Source organism: Bubalus bubalis, chromosome 24 (assembly GCF_019923935.1).
Source record: "Bubalus bubalis isolate 160015118507 breed Murrah chromosome 24, NDDB_SH_1, whole genome shotgun sequence".
NCBI lineage: Eukaryota > Metazoa > Chordata > Mammalia > Artiodactyla > Bovidae > Bubalus > Bubalus bubalis.
Window position 1 is genome coordinate 28,988,907 of NC_059180.1, and position 12,630 is coordinate 29,001,536.

Genomic DNA, 12,630 nt, shown 5'->3' on the forward strand with positions numbered 1-12,630 from the left:
CCCTTCTCCTCCTACCTTCAATCTTTCCCAGCATCAGGGTCTTTTCCAATGAGTTGGCTCTTCGGTAGCCAAAAGAATTGGAGCTTCAGCCTCAGCATCAGTCCCTCCAGTGAATATTCAGAACTGATTTCCTTTAGGATTGATTGGTTTACATATGTTTAAAAAGTTTTTTATCGAAGTATAGTTAATGTTGTGTTTGTTTCAAGTGTACAGCAAAGTGATTCAGATACATATGTGTGTGTGTACATATACATACACACACCTCAGTCAGTTCAGTTCAGTCTCTCAGTCGTGTCCGACTCTTTGCGACCCCCTGGACTGCAGCATGCCAGGCTTCCCTGTCCATCACCAACTCCTGGAGCTTGCTCAAACTCATGTCCATCAAGTTGGTGATGCCATCTAACCAACATATATATATTCTTATTTAAGATTCTTTTCCATTATGGTTTATTATAAGATATATTTTTAAATTATTAATTTTTTAATGTTTATTAATTTATATGGCTGTTGTGGGTCTTTGTTGCAGCATGTGGGATCTTCATTGCGTTGTGTGGCTCTTTTGCTGTGGCACACGGAGTCTCTAGTTGTAGTGTGCAGACCCAGAGTGCATGGGCTCAGTGGCTGTGGCTTGCAATCTTAGTTGCTCCTCAGTATGTGGGATCTTAGTTCCCTGACCAGGGGTTGAACCCTGTACCCTGCATTGCAAGGCAGATACCTAACCACTGGACCACTAGGGAAGTTCCTCTTAATTTTTATTGGAGTATAGTTGATTTGCAATGTTGTGTTAGTTTCTGAAAGTGAAAGTGAAATTGAAAGTCCCTCAGTCGTGTCCGACTCTTTGCAACCCCATGGACTGCATAGCAAAATGGATCAGCCATACCTATACACATATCCCCAAACTTTAGGAGGTTTATTGCAAGATATTGAGTATAGTTCCCTGTGCTCTACAGTAGGCCTTTGTTGTTTACCTGTTGTTTATATAGTAGTTATGGTTATTTGTTTTTTTTCAAAAAAACAGGACGTTAGTTACAGTTATACAAGATGAATGAGCACAGTGTTGTAAATCAACTGTACTTTAAGTAAAAAATTTTTAAAAAGAAAAAGAAAAAATGAATCACTTCTAGATATATTTTGTACAACAGAGTGCTTATAGTTAACAGTACTATAAAGTGTATTTACAAATTTGTTAGGAGGGTAGATCTCACATTCAATGTTCTTATCACATACAAAAAAAACCCAAAGGGATACAGGAAACTTGAAGATGATGGATGCGTCTGTTACCTTGATTGTGGGGCTATGTCCCAGCTGTATGCAAATGTCCAAATGCATCAAGTTGGATATATAAAATATGCACCATTTTTTGTTAATCAGTTATATACCTCAGTAAAACTGTAAGACAAAAGCCCCAAACCAGATTAACAACTTTCCTCAATTAGCTGTATCTCATTATCGCTTCTTCAAACCAATAAATCAGTCATTTCTTTTTAAAAATTATTTGTTCCTTCCCCCTTAAAAATTTTTTTTTAATTTACTTACTATTGTTTTTGACTGTGCTGGGTCTTTGTTGCTGTGTGTGGCTTTCTCTAGTTGTGATGAGCAGGGGCTACTCTTTAGTTGCGGTGCATAAACTTCTCATGGCTTCTCTTATTGTGGAGCATGGGCTCTAGGCATGGAGACTCAGTAATTGCTGCTCGCTGGCTCATAGAGCACAGACTCAGTAGTTGTGGTGCAGACTCAGTTGTGGGCTTAGTTACTCTGAGGCATGTGGGATCTTCCCTGAGCAGAGATAGCACCTGTGTCCCCTGCGTTGGCAGGCAGATTCCTAACCACTGGACCACCAGTCGTTTCTTTTAATGTCTGCCCATGATGCTTCCCAGGTGGCTCAATGGTAAAGAATCTGCCTGCCAATACCGGAGATGCAGGAGACTTGTGTCTGATCCTTGGCTGGGGAAGGTCCCCTAGAGAAAGAAATGGCAACCCACTCCAGTATTCTTGCTGGGGAAATCTCATGAACAGAGAAGCCTGGTGGGCTGCAGTCCATGGGGTTGCAAAGAGTCAAACATGACTTAGTGACTAAAACAACAACATTATGCCATGAGGCAGATGGCTCACCATTTACTAAACCGTTCTGTCTGGTGAATATTTACGATGTTGTCACCAGAAGAATTGCATGAGAGGGGAAGCCACTGAAAGCGTAGCACTCCAATGTTATGGAGAAATCGAGGCACGGAGAGGTTATGTGCTAGTCTGTGTCTCCCATCGGTTCTTGGAGATGTGGGGGGGAATCTGTCTAGTGCTGCTCTTCCTTCTTGCTGCCACGTGGTGTCGCTGTTGAAGATTGCTCCTGTGCAGCCTCTGTTGACAAACAGCCCTCCCTTGCTAACACTAGGATTCTGGCTCCCTCTTTGGCTTCAAAAGTCCTATTGAACCTTTTTCTGCCATTGACTATCATGAGCTATCCTTATAGGTCTCTCTAACTTTAGAAAATGGGAAAGTGGGTTATTGCTGTTCAGTCGTGTCCAACTCTTTGCAGCCTGGTGGACTGCAGCACACCAGGTTTCCCTGTTCTTCGCCATCTCCCGAAGCTTGCTCAAACTCATGTCCATCGAGTCAGTGATGCCATCCAGCCATTTCGTCCCCTTCTCCTCTTGCCTTCAATTTTCCCAGCATCAGGGCCTTTTCTAATGAGTTGGCTCTTCACATCAGGTAGCCAAAGTATTGGAGTTTCAGCTTTAGCATTAGTCCTTCCAATGAATATTTAGGACTGATTTCCTTTGGGACGGACTGGTTGGATCTCCTTGCAGTCCAAGGTACTCTCAAGAGTCTTCTCCAGCACCACAGTTCAAAAGCATCAATTCTTCAATGTTTAGCCTTCTTTATGGTCCAACTCTCACATGACTACTGGAAAAACCATAGTTTTGACTAGACAGACCTTTGTTGGCAAAGTAATGTCTCTGCTTTTTAATATGCTGTTGAGGTGTGTCATAGCTTTTCTTCCAAGGAGCAAGTGTCTTTTAATTTCATGGCTGAAGTCACCATCTTCAGTGAATTTGGAGCCCAAGAAAATAAAGTCTGTGACTGTTTCCATTGTTTCTCCACCTATTTGCTATGAAGTGATGGGAGTGGAGGCCATGATCTTAGTTTTTTGAATGTTAAGTGTTAAGCCAGCTTTTCACTCTCTTTCTTCACCTTCATCAAGAGGCTCTTTAGTTCCTCTTCACTTTCTGCCATAAGGGTAGTATCATCTGCATATCTAAGGTTATTGATATTTCTTCCAGCAGTTTTGATTCCAGCTTGTACTTCATCCATTCCAGCATTTCGCATGATGTACTGTGCATGTAAGTTAAATAAGCAGGGTGAAAATATACAGCCTTGATGTACTCCTTTCCAAATTTAGAACCAGTCCATTTTTCCATTTTTGCCTCTAACTGTTGCTTCTTGACCTGAATACAAGTTTCTCAGGAGGCAGGTAAGGTGGTCTGGTATTCCCATCTCTTTCAGAATTTGCCACAGTTTGTTGTGATCCACAAGTCAAGGCTTTTGTGTAGTCAATGAAGCAGAAGTAGAGGTTTTTTCTGGAATTCTCTTGCTTTTTCTATGATCCAACAGATGTTGGCTATTTGATCTCTGGTTCCTCTGCCTTTTCTAAATCCAGCTTGAACATCTGGAAGTTTTCCATTTATGTACTCTTGAAGCCTGACTTGGAGAATTTTGAGCATTACCTTGGTAACATGTGAAATGAGTGCAATTGTGTGGACGTTTGAACATTCTTTGGCATTTCCTTTCTTTGGGATTGGAATGAAAACACCTTTTCTAGTCCTGTGGCCACTACTAAGTTTTCCATTATTGCTGGCATATTGAGTGCAGCACTTGAACAGCATCATCTTTAGGATTTGAAATAGTTCAGCTGGAATTCCATTACCTCCAATAGCTTTCTTCATATTGATGCTTCCTAAGGCCCACTTGACTTCATACTCCAAGATGTCTGGCTCTAGGTGAGTGATCACACCATCATGGTTATCTGGGTCATTAAGATTTTTTTGTATAGTTCTGTGTAGTCTTGCCATCTCTTCTTAGTATCTTCTGCTTCTGTTAGGTCCATTCCATTTCTGTCCTTTATTGTGCCCTCTTTGCATGAAATGTTCCCTTGGTATCTCTAATTTTCTTGAAGAGATCTCTAATTTAATTTCTACTTTCCCAGAAAGCCCTGGGCTCCTTATGCAAACCTATTTCCTTCCCAGTGGTCCAGTTTGCACAGCAGGGTCTCAGGAGGTCCCTCTAGGGTCAGTGACACCTGCCTCTCTTTCCTCATAATCCCAGCATTGGGGGTCTTCTATTCTCTTTACATTTCTAAGGGAGATCAGAATATGATCCTTCATAGAACAAAGACCTCTGGCTTCAAAGTGACTTTCAGACATGAAATTCATACAAAAGTTGCTGAGATCCAAATACAACTTTATATATTCATGAATACAAGCAGTTTAAATCAACACAGAACATATTGCTTATTCAGACATAAGGTCTGCTGCCCCCTATTCCTTCTGCCTTCAATCTTTCCCAGCATCAGAGTCTTTTCCAATGAGTCAGCTCTTCACATCAGGTGGCCAAAGTATTGGAGCTTCAGCATCAGTCCTTCCAATGAATATTCAGGGTTGATTCCTTTTAAGATTAACTGGTTTGATCTCCTTGCTGTCCAAGGGACTCTCAATAGATATTTTATGCATTGTGTGTGTGTTTGTGCATAAGTGGAAGCCTAGAGTCCATTGGGTACACTTTCTAAAGTCCTTCTTCACCTGGGGCAGAGAGAGGAGCACCCTCTGCAGGGTGGGGTGGTCTGGGGTGTGGCGGTGGTGGATGAGAGTGAGCTCTTTCCTGGGATGGTGTCACAGAGGAGTGTTGCTTCATTGTTTTGGAGAGAAGGACAGGAAAATCTGTGTGGACCTCTAACCAGCGCCACAGATACTGGCCTGCCTGTTGGGGGCAGTGTGGTCTTTTAATGGAGAGGACTATTTGGGGATATTTTTAATAGGGAGGAACATTATGTACTTTTGTGTCACTTAAAAAAGAAATGATGAAACACCCCAGTGGAGAGCAGAGAACACTCGAGCATTTATGTGACAATTCTGGATTGTTTAATTTGCCTGCAGCCTAATAGGTTATCTTTGCCTTTGTGGACTTTGGAGGTGATACTAGGCGGTGATCATCTGGTAGAAAATCCAAGCAATGTGAAAGTTCACAGGGTGAGAAATGAAGGAATCCTCTGTACAGCTCCCCCATCCTACTTCCCTCCAGAGAGGTAACAACTGTTATCGTTAGTGACCCCAAGTTCATGTGCCTGATGAAGAGGGAGGCCAAACAAAGTGAAACATCAGCGTTTAGAGCAGAAAAAGGGTTTATTGCAAGGGCTATGCAAGGAGATGCATGGCTCCTGCCCTTGAGTCCCTCAGGCTCCCTGAAGGGTTTCAGCAAAGCATTTATAAAAAAAAAACTTTTATTTACTTAATTTTGGCTGTGCTGGTCTTGGTTGCCGCATGGGCTTTTTCTCTTGTTGCAGTGCACGGGCTTCTCACTGCAGTGGTTTCTCTTGTTACAGAGCACAGGCTCTAGGAGGTGAGAGTTTCAGTAGCTGTGTCATGGTGGGCTCAGCAGTTGTGACTCCCAGGCTCTGGAAGACAGGCCCACGGGCTTGCTCAGCAGCATGTGGGATCTTCCTGGACCAGGGATCGACCCATGTTCCTTGCATTGGCAGGTGGATTCTTTAGTCCCACCAGCAGAGAATTTATAAAGGCCAGGTTGGGGGTTGGGGTGTCCCAGCGTATGTGATCAGCTTGCACACAAACGCTCTGGTTGATGGTGAGGTTAGAACGCGGTGTCACAGGGGTTGACATTATCAATCCTTAAGCTTTAGGAGGCTTGGGGGCTATGTGCTCGGTCATCAAGTACTGTAGTTGACATCTTCCATTTGGTGGAGGTTTTTCACATCTGTAAAATAACTCAGGAAAAGTGCATTAGCTACTATAATCTAGGTACTTCAGAGAGGAGCTAAAGCAGAGGGTGTGGGAGAAGGTCTCCCTTCCCCAGGCTCCCTAGTGTCCTGATCAGTTTCAGTACTTTGGTCGGGATCCTTCTTTCCCCCTGTATTCAGTGAGGGGAGCGGTGACCAGCGGGCGTTGGCGTCGCCAAAACACAAGTTAGAAACGCGGAGCTTCAGGCTCCACCTCAGAGCCCCAGAGTCAGACTTGCATTTTCACATCATCCCCAGGTTGAAGTGTGAGAAGCCCTGGTGTTCACTGTTTTTTATGTAGTAACTCACATGTTTGTGTTCATGCATACACACGTGCTCCTAGGTTTAGAATGTGGCTATAAAATACCCCTATTTTCGGGGAAATGGTTCTGGATGGGTGGTCCGGGGAACTAGCAGAATCAGGATCACCTGGGGGCTCCTTAGAAATGCAAATGTCAAGCCCCAGAGCAGACTAACACAAATCGGACGCTCTGGGGTGGCGCCCAGGGCTCCGCATTTTAACTTTCCCTCCAGGTGATGCTGATGAATACTGCTAAGTGGGAGAGCTCTGCGGCAAGAGGACGACTCAGCCCCAGCCGCTCCTGCCAGGCTCTCCGACCCTCTTCGCATCCATCTCTCCCACCTTCTCGCACTGAGCGAGTCCGGCTCCACCCGGCCCACACCAGGAGCTCCATGAATGCTTTCTTCCGTTAGACATCTCGCGCTGAAAACAGGTTTCCCCAATTTAGGTCAAGCTGGTTTTCAGATTATACAATATGCCAGCTCCTGGAGGATAGGGGTAATTGCATAATATCTTTTTGCATAACCTCTTTAAATGCAGGCGGGCAGCCCCGTGGTGATGCAAAGAAAACAGGTGCCCAACGACGGTAGCTGCGTTGACTGAGGCCGCAACTACAGCCAGTCTCTCGGCCAATGCTGACCAGAGACCCATTTTACTGGGGGGGCAAAAGGAGGCTCAGAGAGAGAGAGAGAGAAAGGTGCAGATTTTCCTGTCGGACCAGCTCCAAGTCTGGGCAGGATTTCCTCCCTCTAATGCAGTGCCTACAATGGATTTCCTTTTAAAAATAGCAAGCCAGACACCAGCTGACTCTGGGTGTGGGCTCAGGAACAGGCAACGGCAGTTCTCTCAGGAGAGTGGATTCAATTGGACTTTAATGTTCAGAAAAATGCTTAGTGGCTCTTGAGCCAAGTGCCATCAGCCGTAGGTTTTTCTGCGCTAAAGTCAGCGCTCGGACCACGGTTTCCATGTGATCCTTGGAGCCCCCCACCATCCCGAACTCAGAGGTCAGACCACCCGGACTTGGACCTTCTGCGCGGGCGAGGGAGCCTGAATTTAAACTGAGTGAAAACACTTGGCCCGCTTGGGATCCTGGGCGAAGACCTAAATACCGGGTCCAAGACGGGTAGAAAATCGATGATCGTTGTGATGTCACACCCCTAAAAAGTCTCCCCCGGAAAGGGAAGATTTAACACGACAGGCACGGACGGGGTTCGAACCCGTGATCTTCGGTTTACGAGACCGACGCCTTACCACTTGGCCACCGCGCCTGCGTTAGAATGGCGGCTCGGCGAGCCTCTATCCTGGCGCCGCTCCCTTGCGCTCGCGCCGCGAGCACGAGCGCGGGCCCAGCGCGCGCGCCCGCCCGGCTCCGCCCCCTCGCGCTGCCGGCGGGGCGGGGCTCCAGCGTGCGCGCGGGGCTGTCCGGCCGCTCATGCCTGTCCGAGCCGGGCCCGGGCGGAGTCCGCCGGGTTTTCACTAGCTCTCCAGAACTGGGGAGACTCGTCTGGAGCTCGGGAGCGGGCGGGACGCTCGCCGGCGTTTCATAGTCTGGGGTTCGAATCCCAGCTCCGCCAGAGAGACTTGGCGACCTTGGATGACCGGTCTCGGGGCCTCAGTTTCCCCTCTCGGGTGAGACATCCAAGAGGCGGAGGAAAGGTTGCGGACCCTTGGGGGCGGTCCACCGCTGCCCTGCACGGAGCTGACGCTCAACAAGAGCTGTTGAATGAATGTGTACGTGTAAGTTTTCTGAAGTAAAAACTCCCAAACTCCTCCTCCTCTGAGCCCCGGGGATGTGCCTGGCCCCAGTACCAGCAGCAGCACCTGGGAGCCGGTTAGAACTGCAGCTTCACCCCCGCTCGTCCCAGACCTGCCGAATTAGACCAGTTGCTGGAGCCCAGTAATCTGGGCGGTAACAGGCTCTCCAGGTAATGCTGATGCGTGGGAAAGGCTGAGCCCCAATACCTTGGACAGTTGATACGCATATTCACGTTTATAGACTCCAACGTGCCCTTTTGTTTTTATTCAAGTGGACTGACTTGACAGTTCTCTGCTCTTTGATTTTCTATGAGTTAATGTGTTAACTAAGACAATGGCTTGCAGTGCATAATATAATCGCGATAGATAATAGCATATATTATTTTTTAAATGAATTAAATTTCTCATACATTAATGTGATGTGTACTATTACAATATTGCGTTTTAAATTATATATACTGCATTATATACTATAATATCACCATGCATGGATGGGGTGCCATATTCTCTTTAATTACTGCTCGGCTTTCCACCCAGTGACTGTATCATAGTTGATTTAATCAGTTTCTGGGAGTAAGGCTTTGGGTTGTTTGCACCTTATTCCCCGCCCCCCCCTTGCACAGAACATTCTACTATTTGAGCCTTTGTCGGCCTGGTACCAGTGATGTTTGTAGGGTGTAAGGAGATGTAAATTAAGAATGTCCACAGCCTACAGTGCAGGTGTTTAGGCAAATAGAAATCCTAAAATTGTGTTCACCAAGTTGTTTTAAATGACAGGGTTTGGTCAGGCGACTGGAAAAGGCTCTGACATTTACCCTCGGACACAGGGATAGGAACTCTGAGACTCTGCGCCAGGAGGGCTTGAGGTCTGGGTGCACACCACACTGTAGCTCCTTAATTTAAATAAAAAAAAAATTGAACATATTCATAATTAAAACATGTATTTCTGAGCATTGCTTTCAAATAGTTGAGGATAAAATTGGTTCCACTGTCACCATCCATCTTTTTGGTGTTGATTGAGTAGTTGAAATTATTATGCAGAAAGGACGGGGCTTATAAAAAGGGTAAAGAAATTAGCAAATGAGAGAACATCATGTGCGGGCTGAGCCCAGAACTAACTGGCTGGTGGAATGGAAATTAGATTCTAACAGGTGCTTTTTTCAGCTTTGTCTTCCAAGGGGAGGGAGGGTGTTAAACGATAGAGATGCATCTGTGTATCTTGATGGGCTGGTGGGATGCCCATGGTACTCAGGGTCTGGGGTGTCCTGAGGGAGGCTGGCCCTCTGACCATCCCTGAGCCCTAAAGTAGAGAACACAGGTCTGAGCCTCTTTATCTCACAGGTGTAAGGAGCCCTGAGAAGCCACAGATCTCGGACACCTGGCTGAAGGAGCCATCTGTCCTGGCCCCTGCACAGCTAGGTCCTCAAAACGTATTGTCGGGGAAATTAGCATGTGGGTTCCTTTCAGTGTGGTCCTCTCTGTGGTACTGGAGAACTTCCTTGGACAGCGTCTTCCAACCACGGTGTCAAGACAGTCCTGGTGCTGAACTTCCAATAAGCCCTTCCCTGATCAAGCAGAAACTTGCACCTTCTTAGGTGATAAGGAGTTGTCCACCGTTCACCCTTATGGACGGACCTTAAATCCAGTAAATGTTTCTTGTGCCCTTACAGGGTCCCTGGGGCAGGGGGCCTGATGTCACACAAATGACTGTGACCGGCTCCTAGGCCTCCCCAGATGCTAGGGGGAGAACTAGGGCTGGCTGAAACAGATGGTGCTTTGAGGAGTCTGGGAAAGTGCCGTTTCAAGTGAGAAAGTGTTGAAATTGATCTGGTGATGAAGCCAGGTGACATGATGAAATACGTTTGATCTTTTGGGTTTCATCTATGTAATTGAGTTAGCCTAGGTCTGAATAATTGATAAGCATCTGCATTTATGTGCTGAAATTTTGTCGCCTTTTTCCATTTTAGAAAAAAAGTAGTTCTAAAATCTTTTATTTTCCTGCCCTTGTATTTCTCTGTGCCTCTCCCCAGAGCAGGGATTCTTAATCTGGTGCCCATTGCACTCAAGACCAAGAAATCTTGGTCTTGGTCAGAAGTGTATGTAAAATGTGTGTGTTTCTGGCAAAGGGATGTCACAGTTTTTATTAGGTTTTCAGAAAGGCCTGCTAAGGGTCCTTGAAACCGCCAAGCCTTTTTACTCCCTCACTCCTCTTCCTATGGTTCATGATTCACCCAGATCCGACTCAGAGGCAGTGGCATCTAAAATTGATTCACCACAGTTGAGGTTGCTTAAAAAAAATGAAGGTATCTCGAAAATGCTGTCCCCTTCTGGGCAGGACTCCTGCAGCCAGGCTGTGGTCCTGGCCGCCCTCACCCCGCTTGCTGCCCATCTCCCCCGCCACCTCCCAGAACAAGGGCTCCATCTGCTTCAGCAGTGCTTCAGTGTGTAAGGGGCTCGCACCTGCATTAGCTCCATGGAGCCTTGGTTGTGCCTTGGCACGCTCAGCCCTTGGACCTGCACATCTTGGGAAAATGCAGACAGACACTGTGGTGGGGCCGAGGTTCTGTCTTTCTCACAACTCCCAGGCCGTGCTGGTGCTGCTGGTCTCTGGGCTTTCACTTTGAGAACCACCGCGCTCAAGTATTCTTGGAGAAATTCATTTTCTTGCAAAAGAGGGTTAAGAAAAACCCACCGATCAGGCTTGGATATTTAGGTCAGCTGAGGTCGTGACAGCAGAGTTTTCTCTGATAACCTAAATCAAGACTTCACCTGAAGAAGGCTCACTTAGCTACTGACAGCATCCCCGTGATTCACTGTCAGTGATGGACCATTTACTTTTTATAGATATTTATTTCTTTGGCTGCACTGGGCCTTAGTTGTAGCACGTGGGATGGTTAGTTTTGGCATGCGAACTCTTAGGACCCCTACTTGTGGCACGTGGGACCTAGTTCCCTGGCCAGGGATCAAACCCCAGCCCCCTGCTCTGGGAGTGCAGGGTCTTAGCCACTGGACCACCAGGGAAGTCCTAGGGATGGACAGTTTAGAACCCAGACCCAGAGACGGAGGCCACAGCCCCCTTTCATTGCTTTATCTGATAAAATCAGGATTTTAGAGCAGGCTGAGCACCTCAACGGCTTGGTGGGGCTGGGCAGGTTATATTATACGAACCTGTGAACTGATTGGGTGGAGGACACACGGAATAAGGGGTGGGGGGCCAGGGGATGTGGTGCTGTTTTCATTCCTGCCAGAAACACATGAGTTCCAGTTGAATCACATCTTTCAACTTCTCTATTTACTACTATTATTTTTTTGATTGACATATAGTTGACTTCAATGTTGTTAATTTCAGGTATATAGCAAAGTGGTTCAGTTATACATATACATACATATATACTTTTTCAGATTCTTTTCTATTATACAATATATTAAATGTAGTTCTTTGTACTATACAGTAGGACCTTGTTTATTTTTATATATAATAGGTTATATCTGCTTTTATATATATTAATATATATACACACACACACATATATATAGGCTTCCCAGGTGGCACGTGCTAAAGAACCCACCTGTCAACGCAGGAGACGTAAGAGATGTGGGTTCAATCCCTGACTTGGGAAGATCCCCTGGAGGAGGGCATGGCAACCCACTCCAGTATTCTTGTATAGAGAATCCCATGGACAGAGATGCTTGGTGAACTACAATCCATAGGGTTGCAAAGAGTGGGACATGACTGAAGCAACTTAGTGTGCATGCCTGTATATACACACACACACACACGTTTGTATCTGCTAGTCCCAAACACACACACACACACACACACGTTTATATCTGCTAGTCCCAAACTCCTAATTTATCCCTCCCCCACTTTTCCTCTTTGGTAACCATAAAGTTTGTTTTCTATGACTATGAGTCTAATTCTGCTTTGTATACAAGTTCATTTGTATGATTTCTTTTTTTGATTCTGTGTATAAACGATATAATATTTGTCTTTCTCTGTCTTCACTTAGTATGGTAATCTCTAAGTCCATCTGTATTTTGCATTTTGGTTACTTTAGTAAATATGTGGTATCTCATTTTACTTTGCGTTTCCCTGATGACTAAAGAAATTAAGCACCTTTTCACGTGCTCATTGGCCATTTGTTACATCATCTTTTGTGAAGTGTCTACTCAGATTCTTTGCCCGTTTTTGTAGCTTGTTTGTCTTCCTGTTTTTTTTTTTTTTTTGTCTTCCTGTTTTTGAATGACCAGCTTGTTGTATGTTCTGAATATGAATCGTTTTTCAGATATCTGTATTTTGAGTATTTTCTCCAGCGCTATGGCTTGCATGTTCTTAATAGTCTCTCAAAATGCAGAAGTTTTAATTTTTAAAAAATATCTATTTTTGGCTGCGTCCGGTCTTTGTTCAGTGCGGGGGCTTCTCTGGTTGTGGTGAGCCTGCGCGTGGGCTCTGTAGTTGCAGTATGTGGGCTCAGTTGCCCTGTGCCATCTGGGATCTTAGTTCCTCAACCAGGGATCGAAACTGCATCCCTGCGTTGAAAGGCAGATTGTTAACCACTGGACCTCCGGG

General features: G+C 45.7%; 1 long non-coding RNA gene and 1 other non-coding gene across 7 annotated transcripts in view; one reads left to right on the plus strand and one right to left on the minus strand.

Annotated features, from left to right (window-relative positions):
* The first annotated feature begins 7,401 nt into the window (after positions 1–7,401).
* LOC123465332 overlaps positions 7,402–12,630 on the plus strand; it is a 62,520-nt gene continuing 57,291 nt past the window's right edge. For all 6 annotated transcript variants that reach the window (XR_006640553.1, XR_006640551.1, XR_006640554.1 and 3 more), the window contains exon 1: positions 7,402–8,230. This is a non-coding gene — a long non-coding RNA (uncharacterized LOC123465332). The remainder of the gene's footprint in view (positions 8,231–12,630) is intronic.
* TRNAT-CGU lies at positions 7,502–7,573 on the minus strand. Its single transcript has one exon. It is a non-coding gene; the product is annotated as a tRNA-Thr (tRNA).